The 12,173-nt window shown below is 41.0% G+C and overlaps 1 protein-coding gene across 1 annotated transcript in view; it reads left to right on the top strand.

Moving 5' to 3' along the window:
* Positions 1 to 456: 456 nt before the first annotated feature.
* Positions 457 to 12,173, top strand: part of LOC125739549 (chemokine-like protein TAFA-2) — a 33,701-nt gene continuing 21,984 nt past the window's right edge. The window contains exon 1 of the mRNA XM_049009775.1: positions 457 to 1,088. The gene's annotated coding sequence lies outside the window, so the exon portion shown is untranslated. The remainder of the gene's footprint in view (positions 1,089 to 12,173) is intronic.

The following is a 12,173-nucleotide window of genomic DNA, read 5'->3' as shown; positions in this document are numbered from 1 at the left end:
ATTGATAAGTTTCAGTTTTTTTATTAGATCAAGTTATTCTATTACTTTACTATTAATTTCATAAATACTTTTTGACAAATCTTACTGGAAGATGCTGAAGTTCAATATGTAACATAAACGAATATTTAATTATCTTTTTTTCCTACCATGAAGGGTGTAAATCCTATATTTTCGAAAAATACACGTGTGCTGAAAAGAATCGCTAGTAGCCTAACATCACAGTGCGATTCTACTAATTAATGTTACGCTGAGTGCATCTTGCACTTTGCCAGCGTTAATATAGATGTAATTTAACTGAATTGGAAGTTATTCTGGGGAATCGCACAGTTTAAATTAACCAGTGAAGCGCGTAGGTCAGATCAGAAATAGGCGGGTGTTAATTACCCATTGTAATCAAATGTGCCTGATGAATGCTTTTCATTGCTGGCATGAGTGATCTGTCTTCACTGGTATATTTGTTATTAATTGGAGGCGGTGCTGAAAACCTCTGGATGCTGTTAAGTTCGTGCGCCGGAGACTCGCCGGCTCAGTCTCCGGTGTGGCGCCATAGAGAGAGCAGCGCTTCCGCTGTCACCGGAGCTGTCGGGACGGATTGATGTATTTCACCTGTCGCTGTTACCATTTCACTTGGCAAAGTGCCTTCGACATAACCAGTAATTTCACTGTTTTCACTTTTTTTTTGTTCACGTGTATTGGCACACGCAGGGTTGCCTGATCGCTCCTGCTGCTTCGAGTTAAGTAGAAAACCATTGAAAAGCCCTCTCCAGATAAGAAAGAAACCACAAATACCTTACAATAAGAGAAGAGGGGAGGACTGGGCTCCGTCGATACCGAAGTGTGCGTGAACAGCCGGATTGCGCCTATCGGCCGCTCTTTCGTGATTTTTAATTACTTTAAAAAATCGGATTGTGTTTGTAAAAGGAGCGGATGCTTTCCACTGGGTCCTGGCTTTTAAACATTTGTTTGGGGGCTTTTCGAAGTCTCAGCCTGATGAAGGGAAAATAGACACAGTGGTTTTCGGCAGAGCAGATGGATTAAGCGGGGCTATTTTCTGAAGTCAAGGTCGAGAGGAGGTAGCGGGGTACCAGGTACGTAGCCTATCGCCCGCGACGGGGGCTGGGATTTTACTGCGCCTCTCTCATTTGGGTGCTGTGTGAATGACATCCATACAGATCAGTCCGATGGTGGAGGCGCTAACGAAATGTATCCTAATCAAATGGACAAACCCAGATCTCTCGCTAGTATCTCGGAACTTCAAAGACGTTAAATAATGGACTGTAATGTCAATTATCAAGTTGGTATAAGTACAATTTATTCAAATTATAATGCATACAATGATATTTTCATTATTAATCTCACTAGTACGATGTAAACTGAAATAATAAATACCGGTATTTTCAGGGTAATTGTTTTAATAATTTCATCTTGTTCCTTTTTCCCCCCGACCTCGGCTAGAATACCCTATAATGTTGTGTTCACTTCTACTGCCAGATTATGAATTTGGTATTTTTTTCCCTACCTTTTAACGACATTCCTTTGCTTTATGTCGCGCACCTTGTCATAATAAGAAACCCGATTAAAGGTGTATGTCAGTAGTTATTTTAGAAATGCACGTTCGGCCTCTACGGCAGAAAATCCGATTTTAGAAATTGTGGAGTTAAGAAACTTTCTGAAGTTATTTGCAGCGACCTTTTCATCTTGAACTCAATGTTGTTTTCCCATTTTAATGCCATGGTTGTGTTTGCTGAAGTTACATGGAACAACACGCCTACAAATTTTATAATATTAATATTACATGCCAGCTACATAAAACAACAAAATACAAAGTTTTCAGTCTTTTAAAAACGTAATACCTCTCAATCATAAGTAATAAACCGATAGATCTGTCATTGACAAATCAATGCTTACATTACATATTTGACCCTTGACACCACATTAAACTCCTAAGATTCACAATTTCATAAAACACCCGACAACGATAGACAGGCAATAAACTTTAAATGCAAGTGATTTTCACGTCTGGTTTTACATTGATTACGTTTTTTTTCCAATTGTTATTTACAAAACAGCAATAGAAAGAGATTTTTTTTTAAACTGGCCAAATAAATAAAAGGTGAAATGTATTCAGAATAGCTGGAAACACGTTTTTGGGTGTATTTCACTCTGGTTTTATTCTGTAACACGCGTAGCTTCTTTTCTGACTTCGGCGCTCACCAGAGACGTAGTGTCCTCTGAGCCGGACCGAAAAGCTCAAAACGCCTAAGCGGAAGGCGTCTTCCGTGGTAGTGTGCAGATGTTTCTTTATCCAAAATTATTGCACTTTATCTAGATTAATATACACGCACCTGGACAGCAACCAATAATATACCAGGTGGTTCATGGCAATTCATGAAAATGCATTAAATGCATGTGAATGTTCAGAAATCGGCCCCATGGGTCTTTTACTGACATATTCCAGCTGATGTTTAAATAGTACATCCAAACCTAATGTTTGTCCCCCCCAAGTTTAACAGTAAAATTACAGAAAGGTTAAGCTTAGCAGTGCTAATGACATGGTCATAAGGCAAGACATGAGCTGACATTTTGTGTTCACTTGTCGCATGTCAAAATTTGGTACGATGGAAAGAAGGAAAAATGCAATATAGACCAAAAAGTTCAATTATTCATTATTCATGGTGTGGAAAGCAAATAGCTTAGAAATACTGGGGGCAAGTCCATCAGAAGTTCAATTTTCACTTGATTAGCCGGAATTAGTGATGTCTACAAACTTGCCTCATTTTGACAGGTATGACAGCACTGATATGACACATAAGAAATAGAAAAAAAAACATTATATCGATGTGTTACACGTGATGGTGAGGAAGCCATTAAAAAAAATAGTTGTCTAGGATAATCATAGAAAATATTACAAAAATGTGGGTATTCAATGCTTTGAAATGTATTTTTCTTCCTGTTTTTATTGTCGGCTTAGAATAGAATCTCATTTTAAAGGTATTTTTAGGTTGATAGTGTTAAATTCAACATTTACTGTACAATTCATTGTGACATGCAGCCTTCTGTGTATAAAATACAGGTGGAGCACCTTGTGATTTATAAGAAGATTTTCTATTAAATACAGCGTTTCCTATGGACCGTCTGCGTATATAGCGAATAAATACAGCACATTATATTGTTAGTCATCTGAGTGATACCCAGAGATACACAGATGTCTTCAGACACTCACTTAGTGAGTGAAGCCTTTCCCTGTAATGTGCATTTTAGGTGTGCAGATGTGTCTATCTACCCAGGTCGGTTCACATTGGCTCTGGTGAGATTTTGGGGCTGACTAGTAACGGCCTGTCGGCGTCAACTGCACCGACGCGCCTACTGATGTCCCAGCTCTGTAACCAAAGCCTCTTTAGACCAGATCTTTGGATTGATGAGGTCAGTCTTTGTCCCACGAGATGTCAGTATCCTCGATCGCGGCCTGCCGGAGCGAGCTGCCCCACGGCACATGAAGCAGGTGTGCAGTGAGGCAGGGCCACTGCACTGATGTTCTCCTAGGTCCTGGGATGGATCCGAATCCCGCATAATTCCTGATAACAGCTGTAGGCATTTTTCATATGAACTTTGATACTCGGGCGAAGCTTGGTTGGTGATGTTATGGGGAATTCTTGGGATAACCAGTCATGGAGTGACCTGTCCCACTGTTCTTTTTGTAGACCTGTAACCAAAGAATACCAACAGCAATACGTATATTTTGGTTACCTTCATTGGGACTGAGTGTATTTTTATGCTGTGTTCCTTTAACTAAGATATATGATTTTACACTTATACATTTAGGTTAAGTTACCTCAAAGGGTCATACAATATATGGATATTTTATTGTTCTATTATGATGGTCAGGATATAACCATAATAATAAATTTGGTATAGACCACAAACTCAAATCATCTCGGGCGTGAGGTCGGGCCCAACCTATTTCAACTCTAGTTTCTGGAATTTCACTCTTTGTTATTATTTTGTTGATGGAAATCAGGCTAATTATTCAGGCTCATTTAGTAAAATCTTGTGAATGGAATCAGCAATTTATTTATTTTTGCTTCCTTTTGCTTTGTTCCCCTTTGTAAATGTAAAAAGAGAGGGGATTTGTGCACCATTCCCATAACTATCCAGACCTTGCTGTGTTTGACCCGTCATGCAAGCTGCATTTAAAGTCATTTACCCGTTTACTTGCTATTTAAGATTCTTTGTGCATGTGTCTGAAAGGCCTTAAGCGCACTGTGGGTAGCAGTGCGTCTGTTGGCATTAAGCCTGCCCCGAGCGTCACTGCGACGTCTGTCCCCCGCTTCGGCCAGCAACCCGTGTGAGTGAACTGCTCTCGGCATCAGTGGAATACGATCTGACCTCAGGTAATGGTAACATATCGATCAGCCATTTGGGGTTATTGGTACACCTGTTAGCCTGGCCAGGTGAAACTGTAGTGTACTTATACTGCATAGTTTTGGCGTACACCATAGCATATAAAGCAGGCTGAACCGAAATAAGCCCTGCATGCTGAAATAAATGGTTTTTCCATATGGTGATCATCTTGGAGAATTGCGTGGACAGTTCACCAGTAGTAGTGCACCGCAGTGAGCCGGCTGATCGAAGTACTGTTGTGTTTACAGTATGATGTCACCATGAATTTTTATCTCCGTGTTGTCAGGGCTGATGTGAGGCGTGGTAATTATGTTGATACCTGAATGCAGTATTAGTGGGGAACTAAGTGCCCACTGTTATGGCACCGTTTCCCAACCCGGTCCTCGGGGGCCCATAGACGCTGCATGTTTTCGCTCCCTCCCAACTCTCAAGCTAAAATGTGGACTGGCTGGGAGGGAGCAAAAACATGGAGCGTTTGTGGGTCCCCGAGGACCGGATTGGGTAACACTGCCTTAAGGTTAAGCTTGGAAAGATAAACTTGGAAACCTCAGCTCCTCATCATCCTTAACACGTAAGAAAGTTGAGAGTGATCAGAGAGTTTCATCAGACCGATATCCCTGCAGGGCCTGTTTGTCAGCATTACTATCCTTGTGACTAGAGGATGTGTACACAGAGACACCGGGAGACAGACACACCCTCAGGCTTTACTGCTTACTAATCTGTCCCCCTCCCCTCTGCTGCTGCCAGTACTTCCACTGCCTGTCCGCCTTCCCAGCATCCGTCTTCTCGCCGTCATCCTCACCCGACTCGGCTCTGCATCGGTGCCCCATGGAAGCGGCTGTCACCAATCGGATACCCCTTCCATGTCTTGGCAGCTGCTAATTGGATTTCATAACGCAGAGCATGTGCGGGACCTGCCCATGAGCCGGTGATGTCTGCACTCATTTTAGATGTAATGCGTGAGGCTGCCTTTTTATAAACCACCACTTATGTCAGTCACAGAGGGAATAAATGTTTATCTCGGAACTTAATACTTATAATCAGATTATTTTCATGTAGCTCTGGTAAATTCTTAGAAGCATTAAATACACAATAATGACCGTATACAGCATAAATGGTAGAAGATGATGGATGGATGGATGGATGGATGCATGCATGCATGCATGAATGGATGGATGGATTAATGGATGCATGGATGGATGGATGGGTGGATGGATGGGTGGATTGATGGATGGATGGATGGGTGGACTGAGGGATGGATGCATGCATGCATGAATGGATGGATGAATGGATGGATTTATGGATGCATGGATGGGTGGATTGATGGATGGATGGATGGATTAATGGTGTGGTGCACCGGCTCAGTGAGCAGCACTGACCTGACTCACATCGCCAGGGTTATGTTTCCTAAATTGCTTGTAGTGTGTGTCTTCTTGTCTGTGTGTGTGTGCCTTTTAATGCCATCCAATGCCTTCCCCAGCCCAATTCCCTGCATTTCCTGGGCCAGACTTCACATGACCCTTTTTGGGATAATTGGTTATGGGACATAGACCCATGTATCATGCCCAGACTACTGTTCGCTTTAATTGATAGTGTGCAATTTCAAATACCACTTTTATAGAGATCAGTGGTATTGAAAGGTCATGCTCTTAAACTTTATTGTTCGGGAAAAACAACCGCCTCTTTGGCTGCTACATGCCATGCCATTTCTCTGGCTTGGAGGTGCAGATATTTCTCCGGTAATAACCGTAGCCCTATCTTCAGGTTTGGTGAAAACACAATTATCTTTCCTTATATACATGATTTTCCAGGCCAACCATCACTTGCCGTGAATGTGAATCGGGAAACAGGTTTAGACACTGAATAAAGCGGCATTTCGATTATTTATTCACATATTCATTAGCATATTTCTTTCTACATTCATATTTCACATCCGTTTGTTTTGAGTTACCCCCACAGGTTATAGCTGGTCTCCTTTCTTCTGGGTAGCTGATGTGTGGCAGGTATGGTAATGTGAGGTGATGGAGGTTTTGCTTTGACTTAGAGGGGCCACGTTCTGGGGAGGGGGGGTCGGAGGCGGGGGGTGGTCTTGTTTTGCTTGCTGCGACGAACAACAACAGAAGCCGTTCATTTCTGCTTGTCAAGGTTTCCTTTGCGGTTTTCCTTCATTGTTCCTTCATTGTGACTCAGGCGATCTGAGCGGATGCGATTCCTCTTCCTATCGAGCTCATGAAGAGACGGACCAGCGCAAAATTTAGGAAACAGCAGCGAGGAAAATCAGCATTAATATCACTTCCATATGCATGATGCAGGCTACAGAGGGAGCCTCTAGTTTGTTTCATATGCATTAATAGCAAGCAGAGGTCTGCTCTCTGCTGGAGAACCCGGTAATCCTGCCTCACCTTAGACGAAAGCTCTCCTCCAAATACAAAAGATAAGAAACTAACACCGATCCGTGTTTGACTAGGGTTGAAAGAGCCACACACGCTATTTCATTGTGTCAGGCTCACACATCAGCCAGATGTTCGCTACAGAACCTGAGGCCTACTCTGAGAAAGTTCTCCAATTTTTTTTTTATCTTGACAACCTGTCAGACTGGTGCATGCACATCTGCTCGTCCATACTTGACGGCGTCCTGTTCAATCTTGTTTGTGTAGCTGTGTGTGTGTGTGTGTGTGTTTCTCAGCGCAGTTTTTCTTTAACATGTTCTGCCCTTCAGTGTGAGGCCAGATGCCATGCTGCTCTGGCATGTCGCGAGCGGCTTCTCTGCCTGGGGCCGTCTGACCTTGAGGTTTAACCCAAAGGCCGCAACCCATAGACAGCCAAGCGTGGAAAAAAATATAAATCGCCAGCTGCTAAACCTGCGAGATCCCAGGAACATGCTATTTTAATTGGCTGCATCACAAAATGAGAAGATAGAGGGGAAAAAACCATGAAACATGATAATACATGTACATAAAAAAAAAAAAAAATCTAATATCCTGTACGGAGGGGGGGGGGGGGGTGGAACCCTCGACAGCAATGCTGTCGATAAGCTGTGTTCCTTGGGACTCTGGTGACAGCAGGACGGCATGAAGGAGGCTCCTCAGTGGCTTCTCGCCGAAGATGGATCCCTGTGTGGCTCACAGTGCTTGAGGGCTCGTTCCTACGCTGCAGCCGACCAGCGGCTAATTATCATAAGTAACCATCTGGAACATGGTGGGATTTCCGCGGCTGATAAGAGCGCTAATCTCAAACCTCGGGTTCAAAACCGTTTGCAGAGAATCCACCGAGCTTGTCGAGTGCCACCAGTAGGGCACCAGGGAATCCAGCGGACTCGGCTATTTAACCCGAAATCCGTATGAGGGAATATATGTTTAATAAAAAAAAATATGCTTATGTAGTTTGCTGAGAGCGGAATGCAGCTGCGAAGGTACTAGTATGAATGAATCGGAACCAGGTTTATTGCCTGAGTATGGTCACACAGCAGGGAATTTGTTTCCAGTTGTCAGTGGCTCACATACATAAACACCAGACAAAGGTGACATATAATTTAGTTGATACAGAGCTGATTGTACACTGAGAAGTTTAGTCCAACTAACCCTCCTATCGTCCTGTCCTCCTTCCACCAATACATTTTTGTCTTCTGTACAAAAACTACACATGCCACTTTATTAACTTCTATTGGTCCTTAAAGAGGGAAGATAGGGCTTTCAGATGACATCACAAGTGCGGGGGTGTGACTTTGCCAACTTCCTCTTCCTGTCAATCAAAATGTTAATCAATACTAAAAGAGTTTTTTTCCCCTGGATCTCAGGATGGATACATTATGTAAGACATATAAAACCCTACAGTCCATTGTTGTCCATCTAGACTCCAACCAAAATCTTTCAACATCAGATGTTCTATTTGTCAATGTTTTATATTAATAATGAAACACTAGAAGGCAAGAAACCTGTGTGGTTTAAACCCCAGGCTGCCACACCAAAGAGACCAAACCTACCGCTCTGTTAGATTGAAGCTCCAGATGACAGCATCCAGAATGGCTACAGCATCACTCACATTGAAAAATGATCAGTTCTAAAGCTTGGCTATGTGTTAAAGTAGCAAAAGCTTGATTGTTCCTCGGCACTGCAACTGAAACACCCCCACCCCCCCCCACCCCGCCCACCCCTCACAAACACACGCAATCTACTTGATACTTTTCTGTGCGTCGAATTTTCATTCGTGAACCGCTTATCTTATTTTTGGCTTATTCTTCCTTTTTTAACTCAGTAATTTGATTGGATGTGAGTTCTGTTCCTACTGACCAATTACATTTGTACTGGAAAATGATTTGTTCATAATTACCTTTTTTTATTGCAGCCCTCCATTTACAAGACTAAAATTGTGTTGAACAAGTTTGACACACGTGCCGAATGCTCAGTTAGTTTCTTCTAGATTTCTGTATGTATATGTGGTATGTATAAAGAGGTTTTAAATTATGTGTGTGTGTATCATGATTTTCCCCTAACTGGGAGCCTAATATGCTTTGTGCTACCCCAACTCCAGTCAGGGTCTTTGAATGATCTGGCAATATTGCCACCAGGGCAGATAAAACTCAGTAATTATAGTGAGTCCGTAATTTTTAATCCTGTGTCTCGAGAGGATCACTGGCTCTTTATTGATATTTCCTCCCATGCTCTGTGAGGAAATTTGATTTTGCGGTTGTTTAATTGTATGCCAACCACCGACCCCCCCCTTGCTGGAGTAATATGCTTCATAAGTCACATGTCTTGTTGATTATACTCAACAATAGCAGGGAAGTAGATAACAGCTGATAGCTTTAGGAAACAGAAAACAGCTGCACAGTGAGCAAAGCATGTCAACAAATATCCCCGAGGTTTTTCCTTCGAAGAAATTGCATGTGAAGATGAAACCTTATATTGGTGCTTATTGTGTGTGTTTTATGAACAATGTAATACTTACACTTTTAAATGATCTAACTATATAAGTTAAATATATTTTTTTCAGAAATCTCTGGAATAAGACTATTAATATTTTCACCGCTGTAATAATCAGAACATTGTTTTGTGACTCTATCTATCTATCTATCTATCTATCTATCTATCTATCTATCTATCTATCTATCTATCTATCTATCTATCTATCGTAATGGTCTCTAACTTATAATCTACAACTATGTAGAACTGTACAAAATCCTTTTTCATTTCAAAGACAAACCTTCCGGTGGATTTAATCTGGTGATTGTACTTTGATAAATCTGTGTAGTTGCTTGTCAGCTATTGGTTTCTGCAAACTGCTTTTTATACAGTTCTTGGGGAGAAAGTGGTTAGTCGTTATTTTTGTTATGAATTATGAATTTAAGAGGTTGATTTAAAAATATAAATGCATATCAATAGTGATATGTGTTCAAACAAAGTATGCAATAGGTTGAAACTGCAACACTGCAGATAATAGATTTTAATTCAATAAAATATACCTGTATATATATTATCGGATCATATAAACCTATAATTTCAACACATCAATATGAAGTGCAAATACAGTACACACATCTCAGATCCCAGGTTCAGCCAGGGCAAGAATAAGAAAAGATTTGCTTTTGCAAATTGTAGGGTAATGGGTAATTCGCTATACAAATCACAAAACCAAAAAATTTTAATATTGGTCCTACACAAATTATTTAAAAACCAAAATAATTATGGGGATTCTGCACTGCTTACTCTAGTTAGGAAAGAGCACAGATATTGGACAAATGAATGACATACCACATAATTTCATTAGCACAAATTGATAGTTTTGGTTATAACTTGAAATCAGCCCGAAAACATAACCTAATTAACCCCACCCCCCAAAAACATACCCTGATGAACTACTTCTAATGCAGGGTAAACCCCTGAATTTCATTCCACCCTTTGTGATGCACCACCATTTATTTTCCCTGCTTTTTGCTGGAATAAAAACAGGCATGGGGAATGGTACGCTATTTGGCTGTCCAAAGTTCGTTGAAATCAAAAAACGCAATAAATCGATGCATAAGATATGTAGATACTTTAAGTGGCTGTAAGCTGCCCTGAATTCATTGATTGCGCTACACGAAATATAGAAGGATAACGAAACAGAACTCCGATTTATAACAAAACCTAACTTTACCCAAGGAGCCCAGTAATATTAAGTCTGAGGCGCAGGGCTGACTACGTTGAGAGCTGAAAATTACGCTCACCATATCTGAGCACATTTCCTCTTTCCAGTGAGGCTTAAGATTGCTGCAGCTTCGCATTTAAAGAGCCTGAATTATCGCTACCCGGGGCGCGGTATCTGCAAGGCAAAAAGCACCAGATGTGTCGGATATAAATGCCGATTATGGTCTGCAGTGAAACATGGAAACAGCGAGCGATAACAGGTTATAATAGGTGAATGGTGAACAGAGGTTACTAGTTGTCAGTTAATAGGCCAATAGCTATTTGGAGGTAGGTTTGCGAGATTGAGGTGAACAGGCAAATTCTGCAGGGACTGCTTTCTGGGTACCGGGAAAAGAGCACCTTTCCTTATATTTTCCTGTCATATTTTGCATCCCTAGACTGTACATAAAGAATACGTTCATCAGGAACTGATTTGTAAGGCAGAAATGTCCTGTGCAGCATTAGGCCCACGTGCTAGAGATGTCTGAATGCTGAATATACAGTGGAGGTTGTTTTATTTAATCTAACTTCGGATGTTCAGATGTTCCCTTGGATATATATTAAAAGAAAATTGACTGTATTGATATTCTGCTTTAAGGTGCGTTTTCCATATTCGCGTCAATATGCGGCCAAAACTATTGCAAAATATTTAAATATACACCCTTCACATTCACGGAGGTTATGGGCCGGAGACTCCTGCCAATGTGAAACTTAGTGAATAATACTTGTCCCCCCCCCCCCCCCATCCCCAACCCATAACAGTCTGATAGACTAATGATATAAAAGAAAAATTTATTACTAATTTCTAAATAAACTTGAATGTACTCTACTGTACACCTTGCATTTCAAATAACCTTGTCATTTTCTATCTGGCCTTTATATACTGTATGCTATACAAACCATCTAAATTATGTCCCTGTACAAAGTTACTACTGCATGCACTGGGAGCTCTATACTCATTATTAGTAATGCGAAATTAACGGCACTGAAAACTTTAAAAGTTACCGGGAGGAAGCTTAAATTTGCACTTGAAACACTGAACGATAACTACGCATAAAGATGAAAGGGTTAAAAGCTATTTATTTAAGTAGTAATAGTATATTTACATAGATAAACAGTTTAATAGTTACTGATATCTAATTGGATGAGTATAAGAACAGTACTTCAGGTCCGAAACCTCTCCAAAGAGGCACCCCAGTCATTCTTTGTATTTGTTAAATTTCACCACCAACTCAATTAATTAATTTAATTAGTTAAATAAATAAGCCACGAGTCATAGTTTTACACCGACACAAAGAATGTTTAGACAAATTTTTCTTTGACTGCCAAAGACTTTTGCCCAGTACTGTATATCCACGCAGAACAGACCATTTATATCTCAGATATCACCTGAACATGTCTTTGAACATGAACTGCCTTGGGAGCATGGGAATAGTACTCAAAATAATACCCAGAAAAAGACCCCCAAGGGGTGAGGCTGGACTCAAAGTCGAACCCGTGACCATGAAGGTGTCGGGTAACAGCACAGTCAGTCGAGCTTCTGTGCCCTCCTCTGCTCTCTCTATAGAAAATAATCAGTCCATGTAAAATCCTTCCCAGGTGATTACT

This window comes from Brienomyrus brachyistius, chromosome 3 (assembly GCF_023856365.1).
Source record: "Brienomyrus brachyistius isolate T26 chromosome 3, BBRACH_0.4, whole genome shotgun sequence".
Lineage (NCBI taxonomy): Eukaryota > Metazoa > Chordata > Actinopteri > Osteoglossiformes > Mormyridae > Brienomyrus > Brienomyrus brachyistius.
Note: the sequence above shows the minus strand (reverse complement) of the source record. Positions and strands in the feature narration are given on the sequence as shown.